At 48.1% G+C, this 12,260-nt stretch overlaps 1 protein-coding gene across 4 annotated transcripts in view; it reads left to right on the top strand.

Moving 5' to 3' along the window:
• Positions 1 to 12,260, top strand: part of ASTN2 (astrotactin 2) — an 879,885-nt gene that overhangs the window by 504,748 nt on the left and 362,877 nt on the right. The gene's annotated exons all lie outside the window — the stretch shown is intronic.

Genomic DNA, 12,260 nt, shown 5'->3' with positions numbered 1-12,260 from the left:
TCTTCGCTTCTGTGCTCAGACATCCACCATACCCTTTTCCAGGCCAAGCCCCACGCTGTCCGTTGGGTTGCTCACAGAGGAGGTGGGCCACATACACTTAGACTTCATGAAACGAGTTCTAATTGATGGTGGGATGGCATGGAAATTAAAAATGCCTCCAGCTTTGAAGTCCGTGGGAGCTAGGTTTGAAATTGATTAGGCCTGTGACCTGAAGCAAATCTCTGCCCCTCCCTTCGCGCTCAGCTTTGCATCTGTATAGTGGGGTTGTGCATGTCTCCTGCTGGGATGCTGTGAGTATCATAGCAGAAGATGGTGCAGGTGGAGGACTTGTGATGCAGCTGCCACTCTATTATTAGTAACAAGAAAGCATACTCCCCATTCAGTGAGGCCACAGAGAACATGACTAATTTGGCTTGGCTGAAGGAAGGAAAGAATAAGTCTTCAAAGACAATGGGGATTTGTCAGCAGGGTGAAACTAACATGCCCTAGCTTTGGAGAAGCTTGTGAGACTGGAGACAAAGTTGCTGTCTATCCCAGTCCTCCTGCTTTTCAGAAACGTCTCCGCTGTCTCAGCAATGCTCCGCACGCCTATGCTCTAGGACTTGCTCCAGGTCCTGGCCAGTCCCCTGCGACGGAGGCACGTACTGGCTCCCCCTCGCCTGTGCTGGCGCTGGGACCCCGCTGCAGGCACGTGGCAGAGGCAGCCTGGCTGGGACAGGAGCCAGAAACAGAGGCCACTGGCAAGGTGGGGGTGTGGAGGGCAGGAGAGAAGCCCTCAGGGCCCACTCATAGCCTGGCTGCAGGGTGACAGCTGTCTGGACACGAGGCCAGAGTCACTGCCGTCACCACGCGCTCCCTACGTTCACCACCACGCAGGAATCTCCTGCAGGCTAGTGGCTGGAACTGCCAGGAACAGAAGAGGAGGAGACGGAATGTGCAAGGCAAGGAAAGGGGAATGAGGGTTGCCTTTGGGGGGAGGCAGTGCTTCCCTGATCACCAAGGCCCTGTTCCTAAAGCCTTCTGGTTCCCAATTCTGACTTTGGGTAGAATTCCTGTAAGCAGTCTTCTACAAGTGGCATTCAGTGCCACCCTCCGGGGAGAGCACGGACTTTATGACATGGTTGCATTCCTACTGTGGCTCCACTTTGAAGGAACCATGGTATTGATCGTGTATGACTTTCCCACTCCGAGACTCAGTTTTCTCATCTATAAAATGGGGTAACAAGATCTGCTCATGAGCTACCTTTACTCCCACTCACTCCTCACGGGCTCTCTGCCTATTTCTCCAGTACTCCTCCGTCCCCTCTAGCACATTTTAGTTACTCTGTTTGTGTTATCCTCTGATGCCTGTCATGCCTTTCTCCCCATCCTTTCCTCTTCCTTCCCTTCTCCTCCTCCTCCTCATTGTCTTCCTTTAAGACGTCTTCCTTTAAGAGCCAGTATATTGCTACCTCCTCCAGGAAGCCTTCCCTAACTAGGCCAGGGAGAAATCATTGCTTCCTCTTGGGGACCTCATGTATTTTTATGCATCTATGCTATAATCGTTCCCTCATCTTCATATCGTAAATCCTGTTGTCCCTGGCCCCAGCCTCCGCACTTCTTGAGGGTGGGGCTTTGTCTGGGCCCCTCTGGGTGCTGAGTATCTAGCAGATGGCCTGCTCCCCAGTAGGTGTTAAGGAATGCAGAAACGCATCGTGGCTGTGGGACATGGGGCAGCTCTAAGTGTGGGTGGCTGCAATACATTAGTCTCACCCCAGGAGGAGCAGATGGGCAACAGAGAAGGACTAGCGTTTGCATCTTTGCACAGGTGCACCGTCTCGTTGACAGCAGTGATGCATTCACAGACGAGCAGTCTGAAGCTCAGAGAGGGGGTCACTCCTGCAAAGATACACCCTTGAGAGCTTTGTGAAATTTTTGTGTGAAGCCACAGTCTGTTCTCCCTTCGCCCCGCCACACATGCTCAGCAGGAAGGAAGATGGCGTGATCACAGCTGTGTTTTAATGTCCCTCCTCCTCTTCTCTAGACCCAAGCTTCCTGGTTCTACTCACGTACCAGCAGATATTCAGGGAGAAGGTTTCTCTATCAAAGTGTTGGTCTAGGCAGAGGCTCTCATCCTGGGGTCCCTGCTGGAGGTCCATGAAATAACATGGCAAGATAATACATTTTTACTTCCGCCACCGCTCATTGGAAGTTAGCCTTTTCTTCTGTTATAGACATGGGTGCGCTCACAGCACCTGTGACTCTGTCAGTGATAGAAATGGCGTGCAGTTTTAGGTCATCTTTCATTTGTTGCATATGTCTTAAAATATAGTTTATGCTGGGGTGCCTGGGTGGCTCAGTCGGTTAAGCGGCCGACTTCGGCTCAGGTCATGATCTCACGGTCCGTGAGTTCAAGCCCCACGTCGGGCTCTGTGCTGACAGCTCAGAGCCTGGAGCCTGCTTCGGATTCTGTGTCTCCCTCTCTCTCTGACCCTCCCCCGTTCATGCTCTGTCTCTGTCTGTCTCAAAAATAAATAAACATTAAAAAAAAATTTTTTTTAAATATAGTTTATGCTAATCACCACTTCCAATTTATGGTCATTATTACATCTGTTACTAGATCTTTTTATTTAATGTGTCAACAAAGAAGGGGCACCTGGGTGGCTCAGTCGGTTGAGCGACCGACTTCAGCTCAGGTCATGATCTCACAGTTTGTGAGTTCAAGCCCTGTGTCAGGCTCTGTGCTGACAGCTCTCAGAGCCTGGAGACTGCTTCGGATTCTGTGTCTTCCTCTCTCTCTGACCCTCCCCCATTCATGTTCTGTCTCTCTCTGTCTCAGAAATAAACATTTAAAAAAATTTATAATGTGTCAACAAAGAAGCATATATAGATTATTATATTGCAGCTGGCTTTTAAAAAATCTGTTTTGATAAATGGTTTCTTTTGTAATGTTTTTTTACATTTGCTTTAATGCATTTAAAGACATTAATCTAAGAAGTGGCCCATATGCTTCTGCAGATTGGCAAAGGGGTCCTGGGCACCGAGTTAAGAACCCCTGTTCTCCGGTTTGAGGAATGTTCAGGATTGACTTTTAAAAGCATGCTATTGTTAGTAACAACACAACAATAAAAATGAGTGCATGGGTGGGGTAGTTTGCAGAAGTTTGAATTCATTCATTCATTCACTCATCTTTCTGATAAAAATCTGGAAGCCTGTATAGCATTCTAGGCACTGGACTGCAGTGAGCTTGCCCGAGCTCTGCCTTCATGGAGCTTTTGTTATCTTGCGATCACCCTGGTAGGTAGAGTTAGGTGCTGTGGTCTACGACCTGTGCTTGAGGAAAGGAGGCTCAGAAAAGCTGAATGAGTTGTTAACATTTCTTCGCTGATAAATGACTGGCCTGGTTTGAGCCCGTGGGGTCTTCATAGTAACACATGGTAACACTTTCTGATTTCCCTGCTAATTGTACAAGCCCCTTGATTTCCTTAGGTGCAAAACAACGGCAGTGAGCAATAGAATGGAAACAACGGGTACTGTCTCTTCTCACTATTTCACTCTTACATTTCCACCCTATCTTTTTGGGAAGCCACATCATGTTATTAGAAATCTGAGCTGGAAGGACCCCACGAGATCACAGAATCGTCATAGAAATGTGGCACCTGAAGGGCTCAGGGAGGATAGAAAGTCACGGGGGGACACACAGCAGAGCGAGGCAAAGCGGGACCCAGATCCCATGCCTGGAGCCGCCAGCCCATGCTCTTTATGTTAGAGGACACAACCCCATTTGCTCTCCAATGGTGAGCTCTGCTGCCTCCAGGCAGCCCCCACTGCCATCCCAGGGCACGAGTGTCTTCCGCCCTCTCTGGGCAACAGGCACTCTCCCGGCTGGGCGTTCTGAGCAGTTGCTTCTGAGAATGCAGTGCCCTCCCACCCCTGGGCCCGTCTTAATGAGCTTCTCTCTGAGATGAGAGCTGCTAGAAGCTCTCAATGACTTCATGTGGGTATTTCATAAATAAATAATCCTCAAGCCTCAGCATTTGTCACTGAACCTTTTTAATAATGGTTCCTTTTTAATATGATGATGGGACTCACAGGGGCAGGAGAAAGGGGGGTGGGGTGAGGAGAAGAATTCCTATGACCGAGCAGTTAGAAGGAGGTGATGGCTTTTTGCCAAGGAATGATGCTCTCAAAGATCAGATGGACTCCATGGTCATTGTGCGTGGAGGGGTGGGGGGGGGCACACATTAGGAGTGTCCTCGTGTGACAGAACGCCTCAGGGTGGTTTGGCTTCAGGGCCTGATACTCTGGGGAAATCCACTTCCCCCACTTCTCTGGGGAAACACCCAACTCCCATCCTCAGCTCCCTAGAGTAGATTGGCCCCCCCTGCCATATGCTCTCACAGTACCCCGTATTTTTTAAGCATCTATCATCGTTTGTAATTATAGACGTAGACATACGACATACAGACACAGACATAGGCCCGGATTTGGTTGTAGGCATAGATAGGACTTGCTGGGTGACTGGGTAACTAAACAGTACGTTCCAAGAGAACAAAGCCTGTCCTGTTTGCTCTTTGCTTCCTACAGAACCTGCAGCTCCCCCCACCCCCAGCAGTGAGTACTGGGTAAATATTTGTGAAATGAACAAATGCATTTCCAAAACACAACAGCCCCCTGTTGAGGTCCCTGTTTGAGCCTGGCGGGCTTTGACATCTTTTATCTCATCGAATCCTGACCACACAACCCTGTGAGCTGAATGTTACTGTCCCCATTTCACAGATGGGCAGTGGACACTCACGATCGTTTTCTCTTTGTCCCCAAGACCACACAGCTGATGGGCCCCCTTTGTCCCTCCCCTTCCTCCACCCCCTGTGCTTATTCATTGAACAGCTGAGGCACAGCCAGCACACTGAGGGACGTGAGGAAGGATCTCCGCATGCAGGAAGCTCGTGAGCTACTCAAAGGCACAGACACACGCAGGAAGCTTTGAGACCACTCTGCACAGCAATACACATTCTTGACCTAAATTACTGCAAACCGTAATTGCTAGAGGAAGGGGAATGATGAGCATCAGCTGTAACACCAGCCCCAGAATCTCCAGCTGGGAAGGGATCTTAAGGAGGAAAACAGGACACTGCTCTCTGCCTCAGAGTCAGACCCGCCAGGGCAGAGCCCCGGCTCTGCCACTCTGACTTACTGTGTGACACAGGACAAGCCCCCAGCTCTGCCAGTGCCAATTCGTGCATGTGAGTGTGTGCGTTCCTCTCTTAGTCGACAGAAGGGGCGTACGAATAGCACCACCCCACAGGGCTATGGCAAGAAGTGATGAGATGGACCATGTGAAGTCAGAGCTCTCGTGTCTTGAGTTCTCAATAGATATTAGCCATGGTTGTTGTTCCCACCACCATGAGATTGTGCAGATCTCCCTGGAGGCTTGACGGTCCCCCACCACCAGCCCAGAACATGGCCATCCCTCCTCAGTCTGCGTTCCTACATCGGCCCACGGCAGGACCTTGTAAGACCTTGTTCCTTCCCATTGCTCAGTAACTCCTATTTTACAAAAGCCCAAATCTGCCTCCTTGTGGCCTGTGTCAGCTCACCTCTGCCTGGAACCCTTTTATAACTAATCTTTATATATATATATATTTTTTTTTTTTTGCCTTTACTCAGAAGTTTTATTTTTTATTTATTTATTTTTTTTTGTTTTTTATAATATATGAAATTTATTGTCAAATTGGTTTCCATAAAACACCCAGTGCTCATCCCAAAAGGTGCCCTCCTCAATACCCATCACCCACCCTCTCCTCCCTCCCACCCCCATCAACCCTCAGTTTGTTCTCAGTTTTTAACAGTCTCTTATGCTTTGGCTCTCTCCCACTCTAACCTCTTTATAAAGCACTTGCCGTATGCCAGCCACTGCCCTGAGGCTGTTCCTACATTGTCTTTGGCTGGTCTCAGAACAGCCTTCATCCTTAAAATGGTGCCTCACTTTCTTCTTCTACAAAATGGGGATGATCATATCATTTACATCATTGTTTTGTTTTGTTTTGTTTTTTTTAATGTTTATTTATTTTTGAGACAGAGAGAGACAGAGCATGAACGGGGGAGGAGCAGAGAGAGAGAGGGAGACACAGAATCCGAAGCAGGCTCCAGGCTCTGAGCTGTCAGCACAGAGCCCGACGCGGGGCTCGAACTCACGGACCACGAGATCGTGACCTGAGCCGAAGTCGGACGCTTAACCGACTGAGCCACCCAGGCGCCCCTGTTTTTTTGTTTTTTAATGAGGATTAAGTAGGTCGACACAATCATTGCTTGGTACACTTTAGGGCATATTATGAATGCCCAGTAAACATTATTATTGTTGTTTTCATTGCCATAATGATTTTTATCAAATACCAACCTATGTTACTAGTCTAAGTAAAAGTGGGCTCTGCCTGAAACCCTTTGGTGGCCACCTCATAGGTCCCAGGGCAAAGTCCAGAATTGCCAGGGCCTGGCACACAGAACCTTGCCTAGCCTGCCTCCTGGCCCATCATTTGCCACACCCTACTTCCTCCCAGCCCTCCTGCTTCATTGCTTCGATTAAAGTTTCCTTGCCTCTAGGCCTTAACTTATTCTGTTCCATCTGCCTGGAATACTTTTATCTTCTTCCTTTGCCTAATTCCTGCTCATCCTTTATGTTTCAGGTTCAGTACTGCCTCCTCTAAAAAGCCTTGTCTGACCCACACTTCCAGGGTCTGGCTGAAGGGGGCCTCTTTATGAACCTGTGGCCCCAGTTGTATTGTTAGGTTAACTTTTGTGGTGTGTTTTTCTACCTCCTGAGCATATGCTATGTCACACCTATTGCCTTGTGCTCCAGGAACCAGCGCAGGACCCAGGACAGATTCGGCATCCATGAAAAACTTGAATGAGTAAACGGGCAATACGTGGTTCTCCATCCTTGCCTTCTCCTGCATTGGGCTCCTTACACTCTCAAGTGCAACTGTGAGGGTACCAATTACCACCAGCCTTTGGGCACTTTCTGTGTGGGGAACATTTTGCATATATTGTCTGGTTTATTTCTCATGCCAGTTCTGCCACCTACGTGCTCATATGCCCATTTTTCTGATGAGAAAGTGGAGACTCAGAGTGTAAGGGACTTGCCCAACATCTCATAGTGAGTGAAGCCAGGAGTCAAAGCTGCTGCAGATCCACTCATCTGCACTGCTGCTCATGCTTCTGGAGCTGAGAAGCCTGTCTTAGGTTCCTCCCTCTATGGATGCTCAGGAACAAGTGTGCCTGTTGATATTAGAGAATGATCAGTCTGCCCCCTGGGGTCTTGTCACTGTCTGGGCCCTGAGTCATCCATTCACACCTCTCTGTGAGTGACACAGACGTCTCCAGGTGTTTATTAACAGCAGGCCACGTCAGCATCTGTTCCCAGCTGCCTTGCCTGATGCTCACCCTGTGTGGGGCTCCGCTGACTCAGCCGAATGGAGCCCAGGTGATGCATTTGCACTTGAGCAATCAGTGCAGGGATGGCAGCCTCACTCAGCCCGGGGGAGAGGGGGTGTCTGGTTGACTCAGTTTTTTTGATGTTTTATATAATGCTGAGAGAGAGACAGAGTATGAGCAGGGGAAGGCCAAAGAGAGAAGAAGACACAGGATCTGAAGCAAGCTCCAGATTCCGATGCTTGGACTCATGAGCCATGAGATCATGACCTGAGCCGAAATTGGATGCTCAACCGATTGAGCCACCCAGGCTCCCCTGGTTGACTCAGTTTTGAAACCAGCAGTATCAGGAAGAATTGGGATGCGTAAGCTGGAGAGTAGCTTGGAAACAACTTGGACAGTGTCCAGACCTGGCAGGCGCAGGAACAGAGGCATGGAGAGGCCAAAGGAGAGCCGTAGTAATGATCAGCTCAGCACCTGACCCGCAGTGGGTGCCCAGATATTTCTTAATGAATGGATTATGAATCAGTTTGCACTGGGCTTCTGTGCATATCATGTCATTGTGTTCTTACAATGATCTTATGTGGTTGTAAGCTAGAAACATACTGTTTCCACTTTACAGATGAGAATACTGAGGCACAGATGAAACTTCATGTAAGAGAAAGAATGTGTGTTCCGGAGTTGGGCATACCTGGCTTCAAATCCTAACTCCAACCCTGACCTGAGTGTTTTCCCATTAAAAAAAATCAAAAAGGATATAGCAATCCAGCCTGCCATGGTTTTTTTTGTGCATATAGTTTTAGTGAAGCATATCGATGCTAATTCATTGCATTTTGCATATGGCCATTGCATATTTTCTGTGGCTGCTTGTGCATTACAAAAGCAGCTTTGAGTAGTTAGATCAGAGACTGTAAGGCTTACAAAGCCAAAGGTATTTACTATGGATTCCTATAAAGAAAAGCTTGCTGACCCCTGTTCTGCCTGGGATGTTAGGTACTTAATGAAAGTTGGTCTTTTCTCCTCTCCAATGAGGGTGAAGTGGTTTCATCATGGTTCTTTTTCTGAGACTTTATAGGCCTTGTGAATACCATCGTGTAACATGCAGAGTCTGGAGTGGAAGGGCTGATGTGATGTTAGGAGCACTGGAGAAAGAGCCAAGGAGTAGAGGGTTCTAGTCCTGGCTCTGTCCTACTGTGTAAGCCTGAGGGCTTTCCTGTGAGCTGTGAATAGTGGGTTGAGTCATGCCCCGCCCCCCCAAATTCATGTCCACCTGGATCCTCAGAACATGACCTCATTTGGAAATAAGGTCTTTGCCAATATAATTGAGATAAGGACATAATGGATTTGGGTAGGTGCTGAATCCAATGGAGGGTGTCACTGTAAGAAGAGGAAAAGACACTGATGCGGGAAGAGGGCCATGTGAGGGTGGAAGCAGAGGTTAGACTGATGTGGCTATAAGCCAAGAGATGCCAAGGGTTGCCAGGAGCCATGGGAAGCTCTGAAGAGACCAGGAAGGATTCTCCCCTAGGGTCTACAGAGGAAGCATAGCTCTGCTGACACCTTGAGTTTGAACTCCCAACCTCCAGAAGTCGGAGAGAGTAAGTTGCTGCTGTTTTCAGTCATCTGGTTTATGGTACTGGTTATGCACCTCTAGGAAATGAGTACACACGTTGCTCTGTCTTATTCCAAGACAGATAGAGGCTACTGTGGCAGGTACACAGGCCAGGAGGCGGTGCCGGGAAATATGCAGAGGTTGTATACATTCTACCCTTCTGGTTCTTCCTCCTCAAAGACACAGAGGTTGGATGCAGGTTTCTACGGGCTTTCCTGTTGTGAGAGCTCTGACTTATCCCGAGGGCCCAGAGCAAGTTGGCCCAGCACAACTATGGCATGGGAGGAAGCTCAGGACCTGACATCAGGCACACTTGGGTGCATACCCCGGCCTCTCCACCTCGTGGACAAGGGCTAGTGACGAGACCCCCCAAGATCTAGTCTCTCCAGCTGCGTGGTAGGAGTAAAAATGTGTGTCATAAGACAACGGTGAAAGTCAAAGGAGAGGGCACAGTGAAGGAACCTAGCATGGCCCTCCATGCACAGCAGGTGTTCAGGAAGTTACAGATGATGAAGATGTTAGTGCTGATGGCAATTTCTGGCAAAGCTGTGACTCACCCAGATCTCTCTGTCACCCCAGCCCACCTCCACCTGCAGCGCTAGTCCCTTGATCCTTTGCGCTCAGCTACTGGGGCAGCTTTAAGCTCCCACAGACCCCAAATCCCGGACTCAGCAGCTGGGATGAGGGATTAAGTCTGGAGTTAAGAAAATGTCAGAGTCTGCCTTGAGCTACTTCTCTCACTTGTGCAGGATGATTCTTCATTTCTGTAGCCTGACACAATCACTGCTAGACTCAGTAACAGCCCCAGTGTCAGGTCTTTGTGTTTTAAATAATGTTCTCCTCATGTAACTGATGTTTATGCAGAATCAATCCTTTCAAAAGCTAACAGCCTCCTTATTTGTACAGCCTGAGCTGTCTCCAGGTTCCACTGCAAGGTGACATTTTTTGCTTGTTTTTCTCTTTTCTCCTTTGTTTTTCTTTGTCATTCTCTGACTGCTCTCTGGGTCCCTGTGTGTGTTCTCTTCCATTTACACAGGGTCTTTTTCTTCTTCCATTCTCTTTCTGAGCCTGTCTCCTTCCAGGTCCCAGTGCCCATCTCCTGCACCCCTCCCCGTCCCTTCCCCTCCCCACCCCCTGCTCCATATACAATGTCCCTGTTTTGTTTACCTTAATGTTTTCTCCTTTAAAATCTTGGTGTTTCTTATTCCAGTTTCTCCCTAATCTAGCTCTTCATTTCTGTCTCTCTTTTCACATACTTTCTCTGCCTTCATCTTCCTCTTTTTTAGTCTCTCTATATGACACTCCTCTGGGTGTCTCTGTCTCTCTGTCTGTCCTTCCTTCCTTCCTTCCTTCCTTCCTTCCTTCCTTCCTTCCTCCCTCTTTCCTCCCTCTCTTTCCTTCCTTCCACCCATCTATCCATCCATTCATCCATCCATCCATCCATCCTGTCCATCCATCCAGTTCTTTCTTTCTAGCAACGTTCTACATGTGTATCTCTTAATGTGGTCTCACACTTTCTCAGCCTGTCTCTCCCTCTGTCTTTATCCCCTCTTTTTACTTCTCACTTCTTCTTACTCTAAGGTTATTCATATTTTAATAGCCTTAATGTCTTCGCAGGATCCTCAGCTCTTTCCATGATTCCCAAATGGCAAGTCTCTCAAGAGCCTCAGTTCAGGAGCGGTTCATTCTCTTCCCCCATTCACCTGCCATCCTGACCTCATTCTGTGTAAAGTTGGGAAGTGAGGGATAGTCTGGCAGCTCTCCTGCCATCTTCTCTGTTGTCCCTATACTAAAGACTTGATCATGAAAGACTTGGGGGGGATCCTAGACTTGGGGATGGACAGGGGAGTGTCCTGTTGGAGAGACCCTTGGTGAAACCAATGATAGGTGGAATCTGCATCCAAGCCTTCCAATGTTTTCTTTGTCTCATCTGAAAAACATTTGCTTATCACAGGTTTTTTGCCAGGCCTTGTGCCGAGGGCCATTTGCTCAAAAAGCTTAAGGTCTCGCTGGGAAACCATAGAGCCAATGATTAAGATCAATGAGATAATAGATTTAAACAATGTACTCAGAGGGAAAAGAAATTAATTCTGGTTGGGTTTCCCAAAGAGAGGTCATAGCAAGCTCTATGGAGGGAAGGCCTTTGTCATGTGTCACTTCTGCATCTGCAGTACCTAGAATAGTGCCTGCTACGTAGTAAGCACTCAGTAAGCACATGCAATACATGAATGGATGGATGGGTGGATGGATTTGAAGCGTTTTGAAGGATTCTTAGGATTTTGTCAAGGAGAAAAGTTAGAGATGAGCATCCTAGACCCAAGAGTATGATTAAAGATTCAGAGAGGTGAAGGTGCATACTATACTCAGATCCCTTCTTCAGGGCTGATCTGCCCATCCCCCGGACTGTGGCTCATGACCCACACACCTGTGTTCCTCACTGGTCATTGCCCTCTGCCTTGTGCAAGGATACCAGATGACAGCCTTTGGCCAGTGACTGGCCAACAGGGTGTTGCAGAGGGCTGGTCCCTTGCCTCTAATCAGGAAATCCTTAAAGGACCACCTAGCTCCAGAGCTCCCCTAAGGACAAGGTGAAGCTTTAGATCTACGTACATTAACCACATGGCAGGTCAGCCTCTCCCTTGTCCAGTCCTGTCTTGCTTACTTTTCTAAGAGTATGTCAGAGGGATCCTTGGTAAACCTGCTGTATGCAACTGTTTCAGAGTCTGTTTTCAGAGAACCTAACCTAAGATTATGTGTTTAGGGAATGAGACCTGTGGCTCACCAATAGAGAATATGAGGACAGGGTAAATGGAGCTGGACAGGTAGGCAGAACCAAATTATGAAGGACCTTGAATGCCAAGGAAACTAATTTAGATTTTCTTCTGTAAGTAATGGAGAACTATTATTAATCAATGAGGTTTCTAATTTAGAGCTGGAATTTATCAAGTTCTCTGGCAGTCAGTACGGAAGATGGCACAAAGAGGGATCATACCGGAGACAGAAAATAAGCTAGGACACCAAAACCTAGAACTCCAAGCCTATGGAGGAAAACAGTGGTAGAAGGATGAAGGATGGTCCATGGGCATCTCCCTTCCTTCACATTTCTGGATTCCATGAGCCTTACATCATGGGATAATGCGTACTTCTTCACACTGTCCATGGTGTCCCTTTAGGATCTCATGCACCTGTGGGCATCACAGATGCTCCAGTGCTAGGATATCCTTATTTGGGGCTCTTT

Source organism: Leopardus geoffroyi, chromosome D4 (genome assembly GCF_018350155.1).
Source record: "Leopardus geoffroyi isolate Oge1 chromosome D4, O.geoffroyi_Oge1_pat1.0, whole genome shotgun sequence".
NCBI classification, from domain to species: Eukaryota; Metazoa; Chordata; class Mammalia; order Carnivora; family Felidae; genus Leopardus; species Leopardus geoffroyi.
The sequence above is the reverse complement of the archived record's forward strand: the minus strand, read 5'-3'. Positions and strand labels throughout refer to the sequence as shown.